The following is a 13,182-nucleotide window of genomic DNA, read 5'->3' on the forward strand; positions in this document are numbered from 1 at the left end:
GGGTTAAATGACATTTATGTGTTATTATGTGAATTATATGCATGATTTAAATTTATTTTATCATTTAACCCGCAGTTATTGTATTTTTAGATTTTTAAGAATTTTATTGAGTTGATCGCGTAGACGGGACCGTGGACGGAAGAGATACCAATATGTTTTTAGCCAAAAATATTTTATGAGTTTTATGAGGCTTAAAATATTATTTTAATGTATTTTGTCAAGAAAATTTTAGTATTTATTTATATATTTATTTAAGAGTTGATTTTTAGCCAAAATAAGTCATTTTAATGACTTTTATTAATTTTTAAAAATACTATAAATTAGTATTTCGGGATTTTAATTTATTATCAGATTGGTAAGTATTTTAGAAGTTTAAAATGTTATATTTTATGATTATATTATCTACCTAATAAATTTATACCAAGTATTGACCTATATCTACCCAAAATAAAACACTCCCTACCCTACGTTGTCTCCCTTAGCCGCCTTCAACCCTCTCCTACCCTCACCATCAGATTTTCAGAATTTCTTCAACCTCCATAGCCGATTCTTCAAGGATTTTTGGTGGTTTTTCATTCGTTCGTCGTCCCGGAGCCCCGAATACGCAATAGTCCTCGTATTTAATTTAAAAGGCATGTATAAAACTTTTATTTGGCCACCATATAAGCTATTAATCATGCATGACGTGTTTTATATCAGACTTTTCATGGAAATTTAGAGTTTATGCATGTATGCTTTGTATTGATGCATGTTCTTGCTTGTTTGGGTCATGATTCACATTTTTGCCAAGCATGGTACGGTCCAGGGCTGAGGGCTCGAGTCAGAGGGGTCCCAGGGTGCCTTAGGGTCGAGTTTGTTCAGAGTTTTAAGGTGTCATAGGCTGGAAACGAAGCTATTCACTTCTGATGCACACAGACACGCAGGTTAGGGCTTTGAGAAGAGAGGGGTCGTTCTCCTTCCTCAGGCCATGGATTTGTGCGTGGCTTGTTGGGTTTAAAAGATTTAGATGTTGGCTAAAATTGAGAAGTGGTTTCACGGTCTTTGGTTGTCTGAGGAAGCCGCACGAACGAAAGTTTGGCGACTGCTCAGTCTGCGCGCGAGGAGGAGGAAGCCGTCTGGTGCAGAGCTTCGTTCTCACTCCTCGGGCCATGGTTTGGTCTGATTCTTGTTGTGTTAGAACCCCCTGGATGTGGGCTATCCATGGGCGGTGGTGCTCCTGCCAGGGGAGGCCGGATCAGGGCGGCAGCAGCCATGGAATGGCTGCTGCTCGCCCAGCCAAGAAGAGAAGGAGAGGGGTGATTGGGTTTGGGGTTTGGGGGGTTGCTGGGTCGGGTTATGGGTCAGGGTTGAGTGCTGGGTCGGGTCAGGTAGTCATGGGTCGGGTTAAGTTGGTCTGGGTCCGGGTTAGGTGGGCCGGGCTTGAGTATTTTAATTTTTAAATGTTTAATGTTTTAATTGGTTTTTGGGCCAATTAATTAGAAATAAAATTATTTGGACCTCCAAATAATTTTATTTGGGACTTAAATAATTTATTTAAGTTAGCACAATGATTTGTATGGGCCTGGGAGTCCATGAGAATTTTTGGGTCAGTCAGTGGATTTTGGGCCAGTCTAGAGTTTTATTGGGCTTAAGTTAAGTAATTGGGCTTAAATATTTTATTTAGGTCAAGTTAAGTTTAATTAAGTTATTTGGGCTAAAATATGATTATTGGATTTTATTTAAGTTTAATGGGCTTAGAGTGAGTGATCAGCAGTCTGGACCAACCCATGAAAATAAACTAAGTCCGAAATATATATTTAATTATTTTTATGCATGAAGTCTATTTTAAGTAAAAGTATATTTATTATTAAAATTAATTAAATATATATTACGGACATATTTTAAGTGCATGCATACATGAAATATTTTATGATGTGTTTATGATTAAGAATTGAGCATGAAAAATATTTTTATGGAAATTGAAGTGATGTGACAGCATAGAAGTGGTTTTACCACTGACACAGAGGTAGTTCTACTACCGGCATAGAAGTGGTTTTACCACTGACACAGAGGTAGTTTACTACCAGCATAGAGGTGGATTTATCCACTGCCACGTACGATGATTCTTAGACTGATCAGTCGGCACAGTTATTAGTCACATTCATGGATATGACCATACTCAGTTTTTATGATTATGACTTGCTCAATTATGTTATGTATGATTAGTTATGATGTATGTACGACTGATGATGAATAATTTTTATGATGCATTTATTTTAAGATCATGCATGCATGTCCACGTAAGTTATATGTATTAGTATGATTATGTGATGCATTATTTTAAACCTCGTTATCAAGGATTAGACATGTTGAGTCTCTAGGCTCACTACGCTTATATGGTGCATGTGAGTATGATGATGTCTATGTAGCTCCTACCGGTGGCGAGGACGTACGAGCGAGCATGGCAGTGGACCCCGTGACCGTCGCAGTTATTTAGATTATTGCATTGAGTTTTGAAACATGATTTATTTTACTATTGTTTCCGCGTATGAGATTTTTCAGCAGTATTGTTTATTATTTTAAATTGATGCATGAAACATTTTTAAGGATTTATTTATTTAATATTTTTTTTAGGTTACTTAAGAAAAGTATGTTATTTTTATATACATATATGTATGGGCGTATATGTATAGTATTATTTTTAGTATATTAAAATAAAATAAAAAAAAAGTTTTTCCGCATTTATTAGTAGTAGATGTTTCAGAAGGTGTAAATTTTTATAGGCTTGTGTAATTGGTCAGGTGTGGCATAACACTTGTTATAAAATTTTGGTTTCGATGTCAAGTGTAATATAAGCTTTAGATATGACATAAGAGTTGACGATATATATATATATATTTTATGGAGTGAGTTCTTTTGTTAAGAGTTGAGTCATTTGAGAATTTGGGTTGTTGGTTCTACGCTTGTATGGGTAGTTGAAGCACTTGGAATAATTACGAGTCAGCGTAATGACTTGATATTATAAATGTTATCTCGATACTTTCATTTTACGTTGGGGTTAATTGTATATAAGTATTTGTATGGATGTTCTTTCAATATCCTTGAGTTGTATAAACTTGAATTATTGGGTCATGTTATAGGAGTGTCTCCACCAAGATTTTTGGGATGCATGAGCAAAAAGGTACTGGTTGTGTTTTGACTGTACATGGGACCAACATGTATTACTTGTGAGCGGATTATTCAGTTTATTAGGTAATTGACTTAGTATTTTGATTTTGAGGAGATTCCATGGACTATAAATAGAGGCAACTAGGAAATGATATGGAATTAACTATTGAATGTTATATTATTATGCTATTTAGAGACGATGACATGTAAATACTATTCGGGGAATTTCACTCCTCCAATAGGAGAATCTAAGTGCCTTAAGCCTAAACTAACCACAGAATTAGAATTCATATATTTTAAGCATATTTCTGACGTTAGGAGAATTTATGTTGTGCATGACGTTTGACACTAAATTCACTTTTTGGGTTTCATGGATTTATAGCACTCGAGATTTAAGATTTTCAAGCATTCGATAGTTGAAAGTGTAGTGGTAAATGGATAAGTTGAAGAAAATTGCGATGAATGACAGATGTTCGACTCAAAGATGTTTAACTTGTTATAGAAGGCTAGAGTGTGGATAAGCTTTACAAGTTGAATTTATTGGGGTTGATATTGTAATCATATGCTTTAATAAGTAAACTTGGAAACAAAAGTTCGGCTCACGAATGTTGGAGGATTGATAAGTAGAGTGTATAAGCATATAAAATCAGTCAAGTTTTGGCATAGTGTGATTGTTGTGTTTAGGAAAAAATGATTAGTAAAGTTAATATTTTGTTTATCAGAGTGCGCAGCAGAAGCATGACTTTTGGGATACTGAAACTTGGGAACTAGATGGGTGATCGTGGATAGACTCACCAAGTCAGCTCATTTCTTGCCGGTGAGGACTACTTACTCGTTGACACAGTATGCAGAGCTTTATATCAAGGAGATTGTTAGACTGCATGGCATACCAGTGTCGATAGTATCAGACAGGGATCAGAGATTTACATCTGCTTTCTGGAAGAGTTTGCACACAGCATTGGGGACTAGATTATTATTTAGTACAACGTTCCATCCCTAGACAGATGGTCAGTCTAAGAGAGTGATCCAGGTTCTTGAGGATCTACTGAGAGCTTGTGTCATCGACTTTCAGGGCTCTTGGGAGACTAGATTGTCGTTGGTGGAGTTTACCTATAACAACGGCTTTCAGGCATCTATAGGTATGGCTTCTTATGCAGCTCTCTACGGGAGGAGATGCAGATCTCCCGTGCATTGGGATGAGGTTGGCGAGAGGATTCTACTTGGTCCTGAGATTGTACAGCAGACTGCAGACATTGTGATTTAGATTCGGAATCGTATGAGGACTGCTCAGAGTCGTCAGAAGAGTTATGCTGATACTCGACGACGGGATCTCGAATTTGCTGTTGGCGATCATGTGTTTCTGAAGATATCACCTATGAAAGGGGTGATGAGATTTGGTCGAAGAGGTAAGCTGAATCCGAGGTATATTGGGCCTTTTGAGATCTTGGAGAGAGTTGGTACGTTGGCCTACCGTTTGGCTTTGCCACCAGGACTTGCAGCAGTGCACAACGTCTTCCATGTATCCATGCTTCGGAGATACGTCCCGAATCCGGCGCATGTACTAGATTACGAGCCTTTGCGGTTAGCACCGGATCTAGTATTTGAGGAGAGGCCTGTTCAGATCCTACCCAAAGAAGAGCGGAGATTGAAGACGCGGGTCATACCGATTGTCAAAGTCCAGTGGCAGAATCATTCCGAGGAGGAAGCCACTTGGGAGACCGAGGCAGACATGAGGACTCGCTACCCGGAGTTATTCGAGTAAGTTCTTTAATTTCGAGAACGAAATTCAATTTAAGGGGAGGAGAATTGTAACACCCGAAAATTTTAAAACGTAAATCCGCATGCATAATTAGGAGAAATTAATTTTTAATTAAGGTTTAAATGTATTTATGTGATATTATGTGATTTATATGCATGATTTAATTTAGTTTAGCATTTAACCCATAATTATGAAAATTCTAGATTTTTAAGGAATTTAATATTTTGATCGCGTAGACGGGACCGCGGACGGATGAGATACCAAAATTCTTAGCTAAAAATATTTTATGAGTTTTATGAGCCTTAAAATAATATTTTAAGGTATTTTGTCAAGAAAATTTTAGTATTTACTTATATATTTATTTAAGAATTGATTTTTGGCCAAAATAAGTCATTTTAATGACTTTTATTGATCTTTAAAAATCCTTTAATATTATATTTCGGGATTTATTATTATATATCAGATTAGTAGGTATTTTTAAAAGTTTAAAATCTTATATTTATGTTATATTATCTACCTCATTAATTTATATTAGTTATTATCCTAAATTAATCCTAATTATCAAAATTTAAAAAAAACTAAAGCCTACCCTACCCTAAACTCAATCAGCCGACTCCATCCTTCTCTCCATTCTCTTCTTCACGTTTTCTTCAGATTTCACAATCGCCATAGCCGACCAAGCTTGATCTTCGTATATTTTTGGTCCGTTCGTCGTCCCGGAGTCTCGTAAACGCATCAATCTCCATTCAAAGATTAAAAGGCATGTCTAAAACTTTTATTTGGCCACCATATAAGCTATTACTCTTGCATGATGTGTTTTATTTCAGATTTTTCATGGAAATTTCGAGTTTATGCATGTATGCCTTGTATTGATGCATGTTCTTGCTTGATTGGTCATGACTCACGTTTTTGCCAAGCATGGTATGGTCCAGAGGCTGGGGCTCGATCAAGGGGTGTCCTACGGTACCTTAGGGTCGAGTGGTTTGAGTGGTTTGATCCAATGTTGGTCTGAACCAAAACAATATCTTCTGGTTGCATAGAAGGTCGCAATTTGAGCGGTTTTGGGAGAATGGTTCGTGTGCACTGTATAGGACGGGTTTGAGGGTTATTCCAATTGGGTTAGAACCCCAAAACATAGAGGAAGTTATCTCAGGTAGTTCTCTAGCCAGTGATGGTCAGAGTTGGGCGGCCGAACGGCCAGAAGTCCGGCGTCGCGCGCAGCGCGCGAGCAGAAATTAGGCAGATTTTGGTTTGGTTTGTTCTCCTTTGTTAGGACTCCGTTTGTGCTGGTTTTTAGCTTTCTGGAAACGTCTTGAAGTCTTCTAGGTGTAGGTGGTGGTGCTCCAGCCATTTGGTGGCCGGAGTAGGGCGGCCAATGCCTCTGAACAAAAGCTGGTCGCAGCCAAGAGTAAGGAACAAGAGGGAAACAGGTTTAGGGTTTTGGGCAGGTTCGGGTCGAGTCTTGGGGCCTGGATTGGGTCTGGTAATTTGTGGGTCAGTTCAGGTTAGTTCGGGTCCGGGTTAGGTGGGCCGGGCTCGAGTATTTTTAATTTTTAAGTGTTTAAGGTTTTAATTGGTTTTTGGGCCAATTAATTAGAAATAAAATTATTTGGGCTTTCAAATAATTTTATTTTGGGCTTTAAATAATTTATTTAAGTTAGCCCAATGATTTTTATGGGTTTGGGAGCCCATGGAAATTTTTGGGTCAGTCAGAGGATTTTTGGGCCAGTCTAATATCTTATTGGGTTTATTTAAGTTAATGGGCTTAAATATTTTTATTTAGGCCCAGTTAAGTTTAGTTAATTTATTTGGGCTAAAATATGATAATTGGGCTCTTATTTAAGTTTAATGGGCTTAGAGTGAGTGACCAGCAGTCTGGACCAACCCATGAAAAATAACTAAATCCGAAATATATATTTAATTATTTTTATGCATGAAGTTTATATTTTAAGTATAAGTATATTTACTATGAAAAATCAATTAAATATATATTACGGACAAATTTTCAGTGCATGCATTCATGAAATTTTATATGATATGATTATGATTATGTATGAGTTGAGAAAAAATATTTTCTTGATGGAAATTGAAGTAGTGTGACATAAGGGTGGTTATCCACCATATGATATATGATTTATGCGGTAGTTTACTACCATAGAAGGTGATTTATCACCGCCACATACGTTGGTTCATGATACTGATCAGTCGGCACAGATAAGCGTCACACTTACGGATATGACTATAGACTGTTTCAAAAATATCATGCTCAACTATGTTATGTATGATGAAAAAAGATGATGTTTATGCTTAAGATTTATGATTCAGCATTTATGTTATGAAAAATGTATCCATGCATGCTCATTTATCATGTATATGTATTAGTATGATTATGTGATGCATTATTTTAAACCTTGATATCCAAATTTAGACATGTTGAGCCCCTAGGCTCACTACGCTTATATGGTCCAGGTGAGACAGATAACTTTTAGGTAGCTCCTACCGGTGGTGAGGACGTATGAGCTCACGGAACAGTGGCCCCGTGACCGTTGCATGATTTAGAATTATTTCAGATACATTTTATTATGTTGTTCATTTTTAAGCAAATTATACTTTTACTTTAGTATTTTCGCACTTGGTGTTTTTGGAGCATGCAAAACTTATTTTTTATTTCATGCATGATAATATTTATCTTTTATTTTGAATTACATATATGTATGGGCATATATGTATTGATATTATTTTTATAAAAAAAATTCCGCATTTAAGTTTAAAGAGTCCTAGATGTTTCAAAGAGATTCTATAGTAATAAACACAATAATTCTACAAAATTAAAAACATACAAAACAATATATTGTTTCATATCTATGTATTATTTATCCATATTTCATCATGTTTTTATCACACTTCTATTCATCTCGCATACATCTTATCTATAAAACCAAACGGTATCCTACTATTTTAAATGAGAATTTGCGTGTTTGTGATCTTATACATCATTCTGGAGATTGGAATTGGTCATTGATTGAACGTACATTTTGGACTATTGATTATGATGAGTTGCGCTGTATTCCATTTGCTAATTTAAATGGTGATGATATTCTTGTATGGAATTATACATCACATGGGGAATACTCCGTAAAGTCGGAGTATCATTTAGCCATGTATTCGGGGATTGAAAATAGTGCACGAACGAGTGCTTTATCCAAACAATATAACAAATTGTGGAGTTTACGCATTCCATATGAAGTTAAAATTCATGTTTGGCATATGCTTCATGATATTCTTCCGAGTAAAGGTAATCTTCCTTCAAGGGACATTAAGGTGAATAGTATCTGCCCTCGATGCCAGCAGTTTCCAAAAAAAAGTTTCCATGTTATTTGGCATTGTAAATGGGCACTTGCTGCCTGGAAAATTTCAACCCTTTGGTCACAACTGTTGGAAAATAGTGAATGAATTGTAGGAAAAAATGGCTTGAAATGGGCTTGAAATGACTTGTCCCAAAATGGCTTGAAATGGGCTTGAAATCACTTGTCTCACATTGGAAGAACTCCAATGTGTTTATCTACTTAAATAATCCAAATTTGATTTATGGGATTGGACCCTTAGAGAACCGGATGTTTTGTAAAGGAGCAAGATGCTAGTCGATAGGGGCGGAGCCAGGATCACGTAAGAGGGGGGCCAACAAAGAAGAAATTGAAAGCGTAAAAAAAAAGAGATATTATTAGAAATGAAAAAAAGAAAAACAAGAGAGAGGGACTAACTCAAACTACTCTCAAGATCTAAACAATTAAATAAGTTTCAAGTGAGTTCTGATATAAGAAAGTTGTCAAACATGATCAAAATGCTCAAATTGGATTTTTAATTGCAGCATCTCATGTTCTGCAAAGTTTTTTGGATAAAACTTAGTAGATAAAACGAGATTCATTGCATTCAATTTTCTGCTAATTTATTTAACATTATCTACTATATCTTTATCAATTAAATTATATTATGATTCATGAATATAGTAAAAAATACATTGTTATCCACAAATATTTTCGACCAATTACTCAACGTATAGAAATAGTCAAACAAAAATAATCAAAGACGCAAAAATTAACAATGCTAATTTCATTTTTTTACAATAAATTTTAGTATTTCTAACATTGATATCAAATGTGTTGTCCCATGATTAAATGAAACAAAGATTTAAAACAAGAAAAAAAATAAAGAGAAGAATTAAGAAATATATGCTCTCAAGAAACCAAAACCTAATTTTTTGAAAGAAAAAAAAATGACTTAAAAAACACGATATGAAGAAAAAAATACACAAAAAAACCTAAAATCATTTACGAAATGCCCTTAAATTTTTTTTTTTTTTGTTTAAGGCAAAATGACCTTAAATCTTAATTGGGTGTTGTGTGTCACTGTATTGGTCGGCCACTCGGAAGAGTCTAAGAGAAAAAATGAATCAAATATCCCATAAAAAAGAGAGGTTGATCGTCACTTAAAATAAATTACCTTATTTTATTTGAAAAGTCAATGTATTATATATTAAAAAAATGGGGCACGACCCATTAAAGATTATTAAAAAAAATACCAAACACCCTGCAAGTCGATACAACTAACAATCGCGTGACCGGGTGGTGCGGTGAGGTGGGGTGGAGTTTTATGATCCTATTATTCTTTTTGGACAAAATTAATGAAGTTACATCACACCTATAGCGGACAAAAAAGATAGCAAAAGTTTTCGAGACGCGCGAGTTCTTGCGCTTGAGCGAGAAGTTGTCTGTCTCGGCCTGGCCATACTTCTCGCTCGAGCGCGAGTTCGTGCACTAGAGCGAGACGTCTGCGTTTCCGAAAGGTTGTTACTTTTCATGAGCTTTTTCCGTTGTGGGTTGTGTCCTTTGACTAAGAGACATGTCTTTAGACATCAGTCATTATAAATACTAATCAATATATGCAGAATAGAGGCACGTTAAAATCTGATAACTTATTATCTGTGTTGCTGTGTTGTTCCTGTTGGTTCAGAATTCAGAATACATATCCAATAACAACTAGTAAATTTTTAAAGGCAGAACATTATTTGATCTTTGGAGCTGGATTGCCAATGATGTTACAAGTAATGATTTGGGTTTGTTTGCTATGATATCTTGGAGTATCTGGTTAGCAAGAAATCATTTACTTTTTGAAGGTCATCACACACCTGCATATTGGATAGTTGATCGTGCTATATCTATATGAGATGATTTTTTGTGCTGTCAATCTGTGGTATCTTCTTCTTCTATTCCGACGTCACAATCAACTTGGAAAGCTCCTCCATCTGGTACAATTAAGATTAATGTTGATGCTGTAGTATTTTCGGAATTTCCATATTTTGGTATGGGTGTTGATGCGCGAGATATATCAGGGACAATTTTGTTTTCTATGGCTCGTTGTTTTTCTGGTTTCTTTTCTCCTCATTTTGCTGAGGTATGTGCTATTCACATGTGAATGTTAATTGCTTTGCTTTCACTGACCTGTTTGGCATTGGAGGCTTCGATTGTTAATGTCATTCGGCAGTTTTGCGTTATTTATCGGGGAATTACTATCGGGCATTGTGTATGTACTGCTAACAAAGTTGCACATTTTCTTGTACAAAAAAGTCTTCAAGGTTGGGAAAATCTGGAGTGTAGTGATTTTTGTCCTTTAGAACTGAGTTCTTTTGTAACTAAAGATATGTCTTTTGTACATTGTAATTTTTTGGAGTGAAATATAAATTGTGTTTTGGTGTAAAAAAAATCAATTATTTTTTATCAACATAAATCGGATTATTCCTTACTACAAATATTCATTTCATTTCTTATTTTTCACAGTCAAATAAAAATAAGTCCATAAAAATGTTGTTATTGTATTTGTAATTCTGTTTATATAAAGACACGCATGAACATAACTTTAATTTAATTTCGGGTTCATAAAATTGTGTATTGCAACTTTCTTAGCATGGGAGACATTATATTCTTGGTCGACTCAAAATTATTTATACTTTCTTCATTATAAATTGAGAAAAATCTCGGTTCAGTCCTAAATGTTTGGACACATTCGCGTTTCAGTCCTAAATGTGTTTACGTTCTCAGTTTCGTCCCAAATATTTTCCAAAAATTCCTGGTTCAGTCCTAAATGTTATTACGTTCTCGATTTCGTTTCAAATATTTTCCAAAAGTTTCCGGTTCAGTCTTATTTTTTTTTACGTTCTCGGTTTCATCCCAAATGTTTCCCAAAAGTTCTTGGTTCGGTCCTTCCATCTACTCGTGACTTAAAACTAACAGAATGCATCACATGTAATTCACAGGTTGTAAATGCCCCAGATTGAAATCCCTGAATTTTGTTTCACTTGTTCCATAGTTTTGTTTCTCACTCTGTTCACAATTCTCCGTGTCAATGCATCACGTACATGTCATTCACATGTTGTAAAAGCCTCAAAACCCCAGATTGAAATCCCTGAATTTCGTTTCACTTGTTCCATAGTTTTGTTTCTCACTCTGTTCACAATTCTCTGTGTCATGGTTTGTCATAGATGGACACCATGGATGATGGAGGGGCGGGACAAGCATAAATGATGAAATTCTCATTTATTCGGAGTTTTTCAATGTCTTGTGCAATCATCTTGGCATTCTTGCCCATCGAGTACCGCACGATTATACTCCAAACCTTAAGATCATCGTACCCTCGCAAGATCCCCGTGGCCTCCTCGAGCTTCAGAGTTCCTTCATTTGACCAATTGACGACATCATTCGTAGCTCTCTCCGCATGAAGCCGAGCCTCTTCAATTCTTTGATCCAATATCGTGCCTTTCCCTCTCCAAATAACGAATTTCATCTCGCAGTCCTTGAATGTTGTCTCCGAGGGACCACTAATAACCAACATGGCGCTTGACGGAAGGCCAAAGACCATCTGTAACCGGGGATTTTTCGACTTCTTTGAGAAAGAGACAAAACTATGGAACAAGTGAAACGAAAGTCAGAGATTTCAATTTCAATCTGGGGTTTTGGGGATTTTAAAACTTGTGAATGACACGTGATGTATTATGTTAGTTTTAACCCACGAGTACACAGAAGGATCAAATCGAAAATTTTTGAGAAACATTTGGGACGAAACCAAGAACGTAAAAACATTTAAAACTGAACCGAGAATATTAGGAAACATTTGGGATAAAAACTGGAATGTAAAAACATTTAGTACTGAACCGGGTATGCGTTCAAATAATTAGGACTGAACCGGGATTTTAATTTGAAGTAAAAAGTTTTTGAAATTTAAATTTTTTTAACACCCCTTTCTTTTATTGATTTGTTGCAAATTTGATAAAATTTTCTTCCGCATTTTAGATTTTGGAAATAATATCTACGCTTAACTTCACTAAAAGTGTTAAAGATAGACCTCACTAGAATAGAAGAAATTGGATTTCAAATCATTGATAAAAATAGCAAATCCATGAAATTTATTAAGGCTAATTTTCAAATCCATAAATTTCCAATTCATTAAATCATTTTAAATCCAAATATTCAAATCAATATGTGAGTTCTGCCCAACAAAAATAAAAATAAAAATTATAGACCCTATATTTCAAATGAATTATAAAGGCTACACAACTTTGAAACAAAGAAACATATTGTGGTCGATGAGGTCTTGGCCTAGTGGCCAAGACTGAGGCTCTGAGACCAAAATGTCTCAAATTCGATTTCTGCTGACTGCGAGTTAGTTTTCTAATTTATTTAGGTTGATTTAGTTACTTTCTTTGCTTGAAACAAGCACGTCTCGAGTCCATGTTTAAATCACGTCGTTTGTACGAGCAATTTCACTTTGTTTAGTGTTACAATTTGATGTAATTTGATATCCGATGTACTAGTATTAAAAAAAATACATATTTTGTGAGCCGATCTCACCATATTTATATATAATATAGATTGAGCTAACATCACTATATATATAATTTTTGATACTCACACCCTAATACCTGCTGAGATGGCGCTAAATTGTCTCTTTATATTTTATTTTTATTATTTTTTACAATTAAATTAGAAACAAAACTAAGGCCACGGCGGCCAAAGAAAAAAGAGACATAAAGAGAAAAATAGCCCAGTCCCTCTCTCATCAGTTCGAAGGAGAGAAAACCGGATATATATATATATATATTTTAAAAAATTAATATTTTTAACATAAAAATTAATAATTTTTCGTCCGGATTAAACCGGATATTTGTATTTTATTAAAATAGTGGGTTTGGTTGTATTACTTATCGCAAAATATTACCAAGAAAA

Source organism: Henckelia pumila, chromosome 4 (genome assembly GCF_033568475.1).
Source record: "Henckelia pumila isolate YLH828 chromosome 4, ASM3356847v2, whole genome shotgun sequence".
In the NCBI taxonomy this organism is placed as follows: Eukaryota; Viridiplantae; Streptophyta; class Magnoliopsida; order Lamiales; family Gesneriaceae; genus Henckelia; species Henckelia pumila.